Here is a 14,690-nt window from a genome sequence, read left to right as displayed (position 1 = left end):
CACATGATCAACTCTTTGCTCACCACTGGGACATTTCCCACTGCGTTCAAAGAGGCCTGCATCACACCGCTACTGAAGAAACCCACTCTCAACCTTACACTGCTAGAACACTACAGGCCGGTGTAGTGTGTGAAAATGCATATCTTCCGTCAAAATGTAGATGACCGATTTTAACCACTAATTCTTTTCTTTCTTCTTAAAAAAATTTTTTTTTACTTACCTCACTATTCTTAGCTTTGTATACTGTGCTAGGCTTTAATGGACTGGATTTAATTAACTTATGCATTTTCTTGCCTATATTGCTATAATTGCTTCCAAAGTTTCCTCGTCTGTAAGTCGCTTTGGATAAAAACGTCTGCTAAATGACTAAATGTAAATTTAATGAAATGTGTAATGTCATGTGTAATTTGTAGTGTGTGGCCTTGAAATTTTAGCATGTCTACGTAATCATGAATAAATGCTTCTTGAGCACACAGTGTTGCTTCTTTGTATGCATCAAACGAATTGTTTCTGGCTATATGCATCCATGCATCAGTTTGAGAGGGGTGGAAATGGGACACTTGGGTGAAACAAAACTGCCCCAAAAGTACCCCCATCCACTTTAAATACAGTTTTTTCTAAGTCAATTTGGTACATTTCTCAGATCCGATTTGAAATTATGAAAACTTCTTGTTCAATCCTTACATCCTTGTGTCACTTGTGCACATCAAACAAGCATTTTCTCATTTATTTGAACAAGTTGCAAATGCTTTGGTACATCCATGCAAGTGAATATGACACAATTCTGTGCAGATTCCTACATTATCAATTGCTTATGTCATGTTGATCAAAATGAATTATAATGGGTCTCTGTTGAATAATATAATCCCCCATGACATTAAAGCACTAGTTTTACAATATACAGTAAGTATACTTCAAGTAAACAGTGGCATTTTATTTTACTCAATTTAGTGTTTTGCATTTCTATATTCTTTCCACATAGGATTGCAAGACAACTTCAATGTGTTGCAGACGGCCCCTTTTCACACCTAAACAGTCTTTTGGCACTCTCTACAGGGATCTCATCAGGATTCCCTCCCTCCTGCTTTTCCTCTGCTGTCTTGTCTGCACTTCCCCCCTCTGAGGAGCTCTCTCTTTTGAATACCAACAGTGCCACAGACACTCTGTGTTCCACGCTTACATCCTGCTTGGACAACCTATGCCCTCCTACATCTGGACCAGCCCGTGCATCCCTGTCTGCCCCCTGGTTATCGGATGTACCACGTGAGCATCGCACCAGCCTCCAGTCAGCTGAGAGAAAATGGCCCAAGTCAAAAGACCATACTGACCTCTCTCTCTACCAGTCTCTACTTTCTCCGTTGACGTCACCTCTGCAAAAACTGATTATAACCACTCGAAGATCAGCAACTCTCCTGACTCTCACACACTCTTAAAAACCTTCTCTGCTCTCCTCTGTCCGCCTGATCCCACACCTTCATCGGAGTTAACGGCTAATGATTTTGCATCGTTCTTCGTAAAGAAAACTACCGCCATCAACAGCCAGATTTCTACACCACCATCACCCGCCTTTTCTCCTCTGTCTGAAAATGATGTTTCCAAGGTCATTGGTTCCAACCACCCTACCACCTGCCCACTGGATTCCATCCCCACCCATCTCCTCCATGCCATCTCTCCAGCAGTTGTGCCTGGTCTGACCCACATCATCAAATCTTTGCTCAACACTGGGACATTTCCCACTGCGTTCAAAGAGGACTGCGTCACACCGCTACTGAAGAAACCCACTCTCAACCTTACACTGCTAGAACACTACAGGCCGGTGTAGTGTGTGAAAATGCATATCTTCCGTCAAAATGTAGATGACCGATTTTAACCTCAAATTTCTTTTCTGTCTTCTTAAAAAATTTTTTTTTTTAGTTACCTCACTATTCTTAGCTTTGTATACTGTGCTAGGCTTTAATGGACTGGATTTAATTAACTTATGCATTTTCTTGCCTATATTGCTATAATTGCTTCCAATGTTTCCTCGTCTGTAAGTCGCTTTGGATAAAAACGTCTGCTAAATGACTAAATGTAAATTTAATGAAATGTGTAATGTCATGTGTAATGTGTAGTGTGTGCCCTTGAAATTTTAGCATGTCTACGTAATCATTAATAAATGCTTCTTGAGACACACAGTGTTGCTTCTTTGCATGCATCAAACGAATTGTTTCTGGCTATATACATCCATGCATCAGTTTGAGAGGGGTGGAAATGGGACACTTGGGTGAAACAAAACTGCCCCAAAAGTACCCCCATCCACTTTAAATACAGTTTTTTCTAAGTCAATTTGGTACATTTCTCAGATCCGATTTGAAATTATCAAAACTTCTTGTTCAATCCTTACATCCTTGTGTCACTTGTGCACATCAAACAAGAATTTTCTCATTTCTTTGAACAAGTTGCAAATGCTTTGGTACATCCATGCAAGTGAATATGACACAATTCTGTGCAGCTTCCTACTTTATCAATTGCTTATGTCATGTTGATCAAAATGCATTATAATGGGTCTCTGTTGAATAGTATAATCCCCCATGACATTTAAGCACTAGTTTTACAATATACAGTAAGTATACTTCAAGTAAACAGTGGCATTTTATTTTACTCAATTTAGTGTTTTGCATTTCTATATTCTTTCCACATAGGATTGCAAGACAACTTCAATGTGTTGCAGACGGCCACTTTTCACACCTAAACAGTCTTTTGGCACTCTCTACAGGGATCTCATCAGGATTCCCTCCCTCCTGCTTTTCCTCTGCTGTCTTGTCTGCACTCCCCCCCTCTGAGGAGCTCTCTCTTTTGAATACCAACAGTGCCACAGACACTGTGTTCCACGCTTACATCCTGCTTGGACAACCTATGCCCTCCTACATCTGGACCAGCCCGTGCATCCCTGTCTGCCCCCTGGTTATCGGATGTACCACGTGAGCATCGCACCAGCCTCCAGTCAGCTGAGAGAAAATGGCCCAAGTCAAAAGACCATACTGACCTCTCTCTCTACCAGTCTCTTCTCTCTACTTTCTCTGTTGACGTCACCTCTGCAAAAACTGATTATAACCACTCGAAGATCAGCAACTCTCCTGACTCTCACACACTCTTAAAAACCTTCTCTGCTCTCCTCTGTCCGCCTGCTCCCACACCTTCATCGGAGTTAACGGCTAATGATTTTGCATCGTTCTTCGTAAAGAAAACTACCACCATCAACAGCCAGATTTCTACACCACCATCACCCGCCTTTTCTCCTCTGTCTGAAAATGATGTTTCCAAGGTCATTGGTTCCAACCACCCTACCACCTGCCCACTGGATTCCATCCCCACCCATCTCCTCCATGCCATCTCTCCAGCAGTTGTGCCTGGTCTGACCCACATCATCAACTCTTTGCTCACCACTGGGACATTTCCCACTGCGTTCAAAGAGGACTGCGTCACACCGCTACTGAAGAAACCCACTCTCAACCTTACACTGCTAGAACACTACAGGCCAGTGTAGTGTGTGAAAATGCATATCTTCCGTCAAAATGTAGATGACCGATTTTAACCTCTAATTCTTTTCTGTCTTCTTAAAAAAAAATTTTTTACTTACCTCACTATTCTTAGCTTTGTATACTGTGCTAGACTTTAATGGACTGGATTTAATTAACTTATGCATTTTGTTGCCTATATTGCTATAATTGCTTCCAATGTTTCCTCGTCTGTAAGTCGCTTTGGATAAAAACGTCTGCTAAATGACTAAATGTAAATTTTATGAAATGTGTAATGTCATGTGTAATGTGTAGTGTGTGGCCTTGAAATTTTAGCATGTCTACGTAATCATGAATAAATGCTTCTTGAGACACACAGTGTTGATTCTTTGCATGCATCAAACGTATTGCTTCTTTGCATGCATCAAACGAATTGTTTCTGGCTATATGCATCCATACATCAGTTTGAGAGGGGTGGAAATGGGACACTTGGGTGAAACAAAACTGCCCCAAAAGTACCCCCACCCACTTTAAATACAGTTTTTTCTAAGTCAATTTGGTACATTTCTCAGATCCGATTTGAAATTATCAAAACTTCTTGTTCAAACCTTACATCCTTGTGTCACTTGTGCACATCAAAAAAGCATTTTATCATTTCTTTGAACAAGTTGCAAATGCTTTGGTACATCCATGCAAGTGAATATGACACAATTCTGTGCAGATTCCTACATTATCAATTGCTTATGTCATGTTGATCAAAATGCATTATAATGGGTCTCTGTTGAATAGTATAATCCCCCATGACATTTAAGCACTAGTTTTACAATATACAGTAAGTATACTTCAAGTAAGCAGTGGCATTTTATTTTACTCAATTTAGTGTTTTGCATTTCTATATTCTTTCCACATAGGATTGCAAGACAACTTCAATGTGTTGCAGACGGCCCCTTTTCACACCTAAACAGTCTTTTGGCACTCTCTACAGGGATCTCATCAGGATTCCCTCCCTCCTGCTTTTCCTCTGCTGTCTTGTCTGCACTCCACCCCTCTGAGGAGCTCTCTCTTTTGAATACCAACAGTGCCACAGACACTCTGTGTTCCACGCTTACATCCTGCTTGGACAACCTATGCCCTCCTACATCTGGACCAGCCCGTGCATTCCTGTCTGCCCCCTGATTATCGGATGTACCACGTGAGCATCTCACCAGCCTCCAGTCAGCTGAGAGAAAAGTGCCCAAGTCAAAAGACCATACTGACCTCTCTCTCTACCAGTCTCTTCTCTCTACTTTCTCCGTTGACTTCACCTCTGCAAAAACTGATTATAACCACTCGAAGATCAGCAACTCTCCTGACTCTCACACACTCTTAAAAACCTTCTCTGCTCTCCTCTGTCCGCCTGCTCCCACACCTTCATCGCAGTTAACGGCTAATGATTTTGCATCGTTCTTCGTAAAGAAAACTACCGCAATCAACAGCCAGATTTCTACACCACCATAACCCCATTTTTCTCCTCTGTCTGAAAATGATGTTTCCAAGGTCATTGGTTCCAACCACCCTACCACTGGATTCCATCCCCACCCATCTCCTCCATGCCAACTCTCCAGCAGTTGTGCCTGGTCTGACCCACATCATCAACTCTTTGCTCACCACTGGGACATTTCCCACTGCGTTCAAAGAGGACTGCATCACACCGCTACTGAAGAAACCCACTCTCAACCTTACACTGCTAGAACACTACAGGCCGGTGTAGTGTGTGAAAATGCATATCTTCCGTCAAAATGTAGATGACCGATTTTAACCACTAATTGCTTTCTGTCTTCTTAAAAAAATTTTTTTTTACTTACCTCACTATTCTTAGCTTTGTATACTGTGCTAGGCTTTAATGGACTGGATTTAATTAACTTATGCATTTTCTTGCCTATATTGCTATAATTGCTTCCAATGTTTCCTCGTCTGTAAGTCGCTTTGGATAAAAACGTCTGCTAAATGACTAAATGTAAATTTAATGAAATGTGTAATGTCATGTGTAATGTGTAGTGTGTGGCCTTGAAATTTGAGCATGTCTACGTAATCATGAATAAATGCTTCTTGAGACACACAGTGTTGCTTCTTTGCATGCATCAAACGAATTGTTTCTGGCTATATGCATCCATGCATCAGTTTGAGAGGGGTGGAAATGGGACACTTGGGTGAAACAAAACTGCCCCAAAAGTACCCCCACCCACTTTAAATACAGTTTTTTCTAAGTCAATTTGGTACATTTCTCAGATCCGATTTGAAATTATCAAAACTTCTTGTTCAATCCTTACATCCTTGTGTCACTTGTGCACATCAAACAAGCATTTTCTCATTTCTTTGAACAAGTTGCAAATGCTTTGGTACATCCATGCAAGTGAATATGACACAATTCTGTGCAGATTCCTACATTATCAATTGCTTATGTCATGTTGATCAAAATGCATTATAATGGGTCTCTAAAGAATAGTATAATCCCCGATGACATTTAAGCACTTGTTTTACAATATACAGTAAGTATACTTCAAGTAAACAGTGGCATTTTATTTTACTCAATTTATTGTTTTGCATTACTATATTCTTTCCACATTGGATTGCAATACAACTTCAATGTGTTGCAGACGGCCCCTTTTCACACCTAAACAGTCTTTTGGCACTCTCTACAGGGATATCATCAGGATTCCCTCCCTCCTGCTTTTCCTCTGCTGTCTTGTCTGCACTCCCCCCCCCCTCTGAGGAGCTCTCTCTTTTGAATACCAACAGTGCCACAGACACTCTGTGTTCCACGCTTACATCCTGCTTGGACAACCTATGCCCTCCTACATCTGGACCAGCCCGTGCATCCCTGTCTGCCCCCTGGTTATCGGATGTACCACGTGAGCCTTGCACCAGCCTCCAGTCAGCTGAGAGAAAATGGCCCAAGTCAAAAGACCATACTGACCTCTCTCTCTACCAGTCTCTTCTCTCTACTTTCTCCGTTGACGTCACCTCTGCAAAAACTAATTACAACCACTCGAAGATCAGCAACTCGCCTGACTCTCACACAGTCTTAAAAACCTTCTCTGCTCTCCTCTGTCCGCCTGCTCCCACACCTTCATCGGAGTTAACGGCTAATGATTTTGCATCGTTCTTCGTAAAGAAAACTACCGCCATCAACAGCCATATTTCTACACCACCATCACCCGCCTTTTCTCCTCTGTCTGAAAATGATGTTTCCAAGGTCATTGGTTCCAACCACCCTACCACCTGCCCACTGGATTCCATCCCCACCCATCTCCTCCATGCCATCTCTCCAGCAGTTGTGCCTGGTCTGACCCACATGATCAACTCTTTGCTCACCACTGGGACATTTCCCACTGCGTTCAAAGAGGCCTGCGTCACACCGCTACTGAAGAAACCCACTCTCAACCTTACACTGCTAGAACACTACAGGCCGGTGTAGTGTGTGAAAATGCATATCTTCCGTCAAAATGTAGATGACCGATTTTAACCTCTAATTGTTTTCTGTCTTCTTAAAAAAATTTTTTTTACTTACCTCACTATTCTTAGCTTTGTATACTGTGCTAGGCTTTAATGGACTGGATTTAATTTACTTATGCATTTTGTTGCCTATATTGCTATAATTGCTTCCAATGTTTCCTCGTCTGTAAGTCGCTTTGGATAAAAACGTCTGCTAAATGACTAAATGTAAATTCCACCACTGGGACATTTCCCACTGCGTTCAAAGAGGCCTGCATCACACCGCTACTGAAGAAACCCACTCTCAACCTTACACTGCTAGAACACAACAGGCCGTTGTAGTGTGTGAGAATGCATATCTTCCGTCAAAATGTAGATGACTGATTTTAACATATAATTTTTTTCTGTGTTTTTAAAAATTTTACTTACCTCACTAATCTTAGCTTTGTATACTGTGCTAGGCTTTAATGGACTGGATTTAATTAACTTATGCATTTTGTTGCCTATATTGCTATAATTGCTTCCAATGTTTCCTCGTCTGTAAGTCGCTTTGGATAAAAACGTCTGCTAAATGACTAAATGTAAATTCCACCACTGGGACATTTCCCACTGCGTTCAAAGAGGCCTGCATCACACCGTTACTGAAGAAACCCACTCTCAACCTTACACTGCTAGAACACTACAGGCCGGTGTAGTGTTTGAAAATGCATATCTTTCTGTCAAAATGTAGATGACCGATTTTAACCACTAATTCTATCTGTCTTCTTAATTTTTTTTTACTTACCTCACGTTTCTTAGCATTGTATACTGTGCTAGGCTTTAATGGACTGGATTTAATTAACTTATGCATTTTCTTGCCTATATTGCTATAATTGCTTCCAATGTTTCCTCGTCTGTAAGTCGCTTTGGATAAAAACGTCTGCTAAATGACTAAATGTAAATTTAATGAAATGTGTAATGTCATGTGTAATGTGTAGTGTGTGGCCTTGAAATTTTAGCATGTCTACGAAATCATGAATAAATGCTTCTTGAGACACACAGTGTTGCTTCTTTGCATGCATCAAATGAATTGTTTCTGGCTATATGCATCCATGCATCAGTTTGAGAGGGGTGGCAATGGGACACTTGGGTGAAACAAAACTGCCCCAAAAGTACCCCCACCCACTTTAAATACAGTTTTTTCGAAGTCAATTTGGTACATTTCTCAGATCCGATTTGAAATTATCAAAACTTCTTGTTCAATCCTTACATCCTTGTGTCACTTGTGCACATCAAACAAGCATTTACTCATTTCTTTGAACAAGTTGCAAATGCTTTGGTACATCCATGCAAGTGAAAATGACACAATTCTGTGCAGATTCCTACATTATCAATTGCTTATGTCATGTTGATCAAAATGCATTATAATGGGTCTCTGTTGAATAGTATAATCCCCCATGACATTTAAGCACTAGTTTTACAATATACAGTAAGTATACTTCAAGTAAACAGTGGCATTTTATTTTACTCAATTTAGTGTTTTGCATTTCTATATTCTTTCCACATAGGACTGCAAGACAACTTCAATGTATTGCAGACGGCCCCTTTTCACACCTAAACAGTCTTTTGGCACTATCTACAGGGATCTCATCAGGATTCCCTCCCTCCTGCTTTTCCTCTGCTGTCTTGTCTGCACTCCCCCCCTCTGAGGAGCTCTCTCTTTTGAATACCAACAGTGCCACAGACACTCTGTGTTCCACGCTTACATCCTGCTTGGACAACCTATGCCCTCCTACATCTGGACCAGCCCGTGCATCCCTGTCTGCCCCCTGGTTATCGGATGTACCACGTGAGCATCGCACCAGCCTCCAGTCAGCTGAGAGAAAATGGCCCAAGTCAAAAGACCATACTGACCTCTCTCTCTACCAGTCTCTTCTCTCTACTTTCTCCGTTGACGTCACCTCTGCAAAAACTGATTATAACCACTCGAAGATCAGCAACTCTCCTGACTCTCACACACTCTTAAAAACCTTCTCTGCTCTCCTCTGTCCGCCTGCTCCCACACCTTCATCGGAGTTAACGGCTAATGATTTTGCATCGTTCTTCGTAAAGAAAACTACCGCCATCAACAGCCAGATTTCTACACCACCATCACCCGCCTTTTCTCCTCTGTCTGAAAATGATGTTTCCAAGGTCATTGGTTCCAACCACCCTACCACCTGCCCACTGGATTCCATCCCCACCCATCTCCTCCATGCCATCTCTCCAGCAGTTGTGCCTGGTCTGACCCACATCATCAACTCTTTGCTCACCACTGGGACATTTCCCACTGCGTTAAAAGAGGCCTGCGTCACACCGTGATGAACATTTAAACAATGTTCTGCGCGTTCAAAAATTGGAGAGAGGCCAGTTCAGAAAACGTTGAAATTTATTGATCAGAAGTCTCAAACAAACAGCTGTTTCGGTGGATCCTCAGACTCAGAACAGTCTTAACAAAGGATCGACCCCCAGAAAACACATACACATGGTTTTATATTTCACGCCGAATCTCTTCTTCAGCCTGGGTCCAATCAGATCGTCTCCCCTTTGTCCTGTCTCAGCCAACCAGCTCACTGCCTTGTTTTTCAAACCCGACATCTGTAACAAATTATAGAGGCCCAACACGCTCTGTGCGTAACCTGATCTCAACACACACATAGCAATATCCTGTGGAAAAACCCCACAATATCAGCGCTGTCTCGGTTAACCCAACTAACACACTGGTTATATTTTCAACATATTATGCATAGTTAGTAATCAATGGTAAAATCATATTAAATGTAAAGGCACGTTTAAACCACAATAAGATCCTTGAGTGTACACATTGCTTCCCCAAAAATAAGATGTGGTTATTGTTACACATTCACACAAGCAGATCCTGCAACCCCCCTCTCACTGACCACATTCCGATCTCTGGCAACATCTAGCATCTGTAGAACTCTCTGCTTCAAGCAGGAAAATACATCCGATTTAAACAACATCAATCATCCATTTTTATATCGATCCATATACGGATCTAAATTCCCACAATTCCCTCTCTTGACCTATAAAAAATGGTCATAAAACATTACAATCATCATTATCATCCTCATCTAGGAAATGGTCGCCAGACAATAGAGGCATGGTATATTTCGGAGGGGTTAAATCTGTCTTTTCTATTGCCGATAATATCACTCTGTTACATAGTGATCTGATACAGGGAATACAACAGCATCCGCATGAGACCAAAATACCTGCAAATACAGCTATTGATAACACAATCGACATTAAAACTGATTTCCATTTGCCTAGTGCCTTGTCTAGCCAATCTCCAATAGGATTATTCACTCCTGAATGTTCCTTCATTTCGATAGACAAAGTTCTCAAACCTTCCAATGCCCTAGTGACTGATCCGTCTGGTGCTGTATTATTAGGAATGTAAGTACAGCAAAGATCACCAAACATAACACATACTCCTCCCTTTTCTGCCAACAACATGTCCAGAGCCATACGGTTCTGTATAGCCATAAGTGAAGTTGGTGCTAGCTGTTCTGCTAAACCATCTACTGCATCCCTTGTCATATTTGCTAACCTCATCACATTATAATGTACATAATTAATCCTATCTACATTCTTGTTTGGGGTGACTGGAAAAATAGCAGCTATTATTGGTATATTCTCAAAACCTGCTGCCACTTGGTTTGCTAGCTTATATTCATCTGGAACACCTCTGGGAATCCCGATCGTGTCAATGTATGTCGGACTATTTAATGATAAATCTACACTTGATCCTATTGCTCTCTTTGTCATGATGTGTCTCCTACGTCTTCTAGTCAATGTTGCTGAATTCACGGTTTCCGTTCTGACTGCTCTGTCTCCTATCAGGGTTATTGGGGCTCCCAGTCTCACCATGGCACACACTCCCTTTGCCTTCTCAGGTATCCTAGTAAACAATCTTCGATCTCCACAATAATAATACAAACCTGCTCTAGCCCACGTACCTATCTCAGTCCCATTATCTACTATGATCTGATCACACCACTCCTTATTTATCTCCCCCAGGTTGCTGGTTGGTGATAGACGTTTAATATCAAAACAGGTATAATTTGCTTTCTTCGGTGTAAATGGACCTGCCCGTGAAAGGTTGGTTATTGGTGGGAATATTGCTGCCAATGTGGTACAATTTTTTGGACTGGCCATCCGTGTCAATGCCAGCATACACTCATAACCCCACGTATCGTTTTGGTACAACGGGGCTGGTTCAATATATAAATGGGGTCTTGCATTAGCACATCCAACACAATCGTCTAAGCTCTGTTCTCTGGCTGTGGTAATTATCCATTCCAGCCACAAATTATTTTCCCCATATCCTGTGGCTCTTTCTATCATATCTTCTGGTTTTAACATGGTGTAATCTATTTCTACCACTCCATACTTTTGTCCTACCGATAACGGCTCAGCTACTGTCCCATTTCTTTCCTCCTCAGGTGAACTGTCCACAACAAATTTTATTACTGCTTTTTTATCTGTTCCTGGGCTGTGCACCCCCATTATAAGGAAAAACTCCCCTGTATAATTGGCTGATCCCGTTCTAGTGGATATTGAAAGGGTGAGTGGATTTTGACTTGCACTATAATCTCTTTGCATTTTAAAATCAAATTTTGCCGAGGTACGGGTCCAAAGGCTAGGTTCTTTCGGAGTCCAAGCACCGGTGTATGCTATCACGTTGTTCCATGACGGACACCATTCACCCCTATGGGTTCGCCTAGACTGGTATGCCTTACAAACACTGTCCGTATTCCAGTCCATACATACATATACCTCGTACCCCCTCCATGAGCTATTTTTTCCCCCACAATTTATGACAGCGCATAGGTCGAAAGTAAATGAGGTGGTCTTACCCCAAACATAGTTAATTACGAGTTGTTCACATGGTAACCTCGTATCGGCTATGGCTCTTTTGTAACTCGGTTTCGATATGTTGTTGTTGCTTTCCTGACCCTCAGTTATGCTAAAAATTATTCCTACTATAACCCCTGAAATTATTAATAGGATCCCTGACAGCTTACAGTTTTCCCACAGCTTCATCTCGTTACCCTCTCTTGGACTTTAAAGGAACAATAAACACACTCTTGGAAATTTAAATGGTTAAACACACAGTACACTTAATGGGAATATGAAATTCAGAAAAAATATATGGTTAAAATCCCACAAAATAGAAATGTAAGGAATAAATGGTTATACGTTAATGAATATGACAATATAAAATCACAATAGCAATATAAAAATATAGAAAATATGGAAAATACTGAATATGAAATATGAAAACTGTGAATATAAAAATATGAAAAATAGTAAATATGGAAAATGTGAATATTAAATTATGGAAAATGTGAATATTAAAATTGAAGGATCACAATAACAACAATATATATTGCTTATAAAGAATTAGAAAGAAAATTAATATATAAAGATTATGATAAAGGTAAATACGAAAATGTTGATAACCCTTGATTATAATGAGTATATAGTCTACACACCAGTTTCTTATTTGTTTTAAGCTCTGGGTGAAATCATCATAAGTTGGATAGTCCGTGCACCTTGCTTTTGTGACTAAATGGAAGATAGTTCTACTGTCTTCCTCATGAGTCACTGCACAATCACCTGTTCTTTTATTTTGTCGTCTCACGTTCTCCACTCCGTACCTGTTTTTAAATGTCACTGCTTGAAAAAATGTCACCTTTTTTGCACTGGATTTTTAATTTTTAATGCCCCTGTTGTTGATGCTTGTATGTCACTTTCTGCTCCACTTTCTGCTCCAGAGATACCCTCCCCCTCTTGGACCTGAGCCCTCAGGTCCACAGCAGTCTCTGACAGCGACCTGTTTGGTGGATCACAGTTAACACAAGAAGACAAGTGATACCAGGCGTCGCCCTTGCCAGATAGACGGACACAATGTGATGTCCTGGCCGTCACTTTCAGAGGCTCCGTCCAGCGTGGCTCATTCCACTTCCTTCGAAACTTCTTCAGGCGAACCCACTGTGAACCGGGCTCGACAGGTTCTCCAGCAATGTCAGAGGGAGTCTGCTGAGAGAAATGTTGAATCATAGCAGTCAGTTTGTCAAAGTATACACAATGTGAAAGTGGTACACAGGTGTCCGGCTTCAGCGGCGTCGAAGGTCCTGGAAAAGATCTACCTGTAAGCAATTCAAAAGGCGTAAAGCCAGTGATTCTGTTAACAGAGGAACGTACAGACATTAGAGCCAACGGAAGAGCTGATAGCCATGATAATTTGGTCTGTGCACAGATTTTAGCCAATTTAAGTTTCAGTGTTAGGTTCATCCGTTCGACCTTACCTTGCGATTCGGGATGATAGACGGCCCCAAACGCATGCGTTAGACCCAGCGATTTCTCTACGATTTTTAAATGCTCATTTTTGAAGTGTGAGCCGTTATCTGACCGGATATGCCGGGGGAAACCGTAATGAGGAATGTACAAATTAATGAGACACTTAATGACTGCAGTGCTGTCTTCTTTCCCACAAGGAAAAGCCTCAGGCCAACCTGTGAATTGGTCAACTATCACCAACAAATACCGTTTCCCTTGCACCCTCTCTACCATGTCTGTAAAGTCAATCACGATTTCCTCTCCTGGGCCTCGCAATGGCAAAAATGTGCCCTTTAACTGTTTTAAAGTTGGTTTGATGTTATGTTTTTGACAAATGTCGCATGAAAGTACAAAGTTAGACACCATAGCCGTCAAAAAAGGATGCCACCAATATTGCAATGTTTTCATCATCTGTTTTGAACTCACGTGCGACATAGTGTGTGCTTGGGTCATGATAGAGCGTGACAGGCTCATGGGCAATGCTGGTCTGCCATCTGGGGCCTGCCACAGACCATCTGGTGCACACAGGGCCCCATACTCTGTCCACGTTGACAGTTCTTCTGGTGTACATTTGCCATGTTCGGCCACAAGTGTTTCTCTGCTGAAAGATGGTAACAGTGTCACATATGAACAGTCAGTCTGTACCATCATGGTCACCTGATAGCCTGCAGCTGTTTTGGCAGCCAAGTCAGCAGCCTCATTTCCCCGTGCTACAGCACTGTCTGTTTTACAGTGGCCCTGACATTTTATGACAGCAACAGCTGCTGGAATTTTCAATGCGTCCAACAGTGCACGTGCCTCTGCATCATGTGCTATAGGCTTACCAGACGTAGTGACGAACCCACTCCTTTGCCAAACTGCGAGTTCGACATGGACAGCACCCACGACATAAGCTGAGTCACTATAAATGTTGACTTTGCCAGACCCTGCAAGTTTAAGTGCTTGTGTGACCGCAATTAGTTCTGCTCTCTGTGCCGACTGTTTGCCTTCTATTTTCTCTGCTTCCCTAGTAGTGTAACCTAAGTCTGTTTGCTGCACAACAGAATAAGCTGAGACCAAAGAGCCATCATGAGCTCTAAAACAGCACCCGTCCGTGAAAAATGTAATCACGTCCGAGGCTTCAGGGATAGGGGTTGCAGTTAAGTCCTGGCGAACACGAGATGCCAGGTCAGTGATTGGTGCACAGTCATGTGGTTCCCCTTTGGTGAACAAATCTGCCATGTTAATGCCGTCGTGTTTATATGTTATGTTTGGCGCCGTTAGACATTTGGACAGTTTTCTCTGCCTCAACGGTGAAAACGTAAATGATGCAGAATTGACAAACGACATGACAGA

The sequence above is a fragment of the Barbatula barbatula genome (genome assembly GCF_947034865.1).
Source record: "Barbatula barbatula genome assembly, chromosome: 2".
NCBI lineage: Eukaryota > Metazoa > Chordata > Actinopteri > Cypriniformes > Nemacheilidae > Barbatula > Barbatula barbatula.
The sequence above is the reverse complement of the archived record's forward strand: the minus strand, read 5'-3'. Positions refer to the sequence as shown.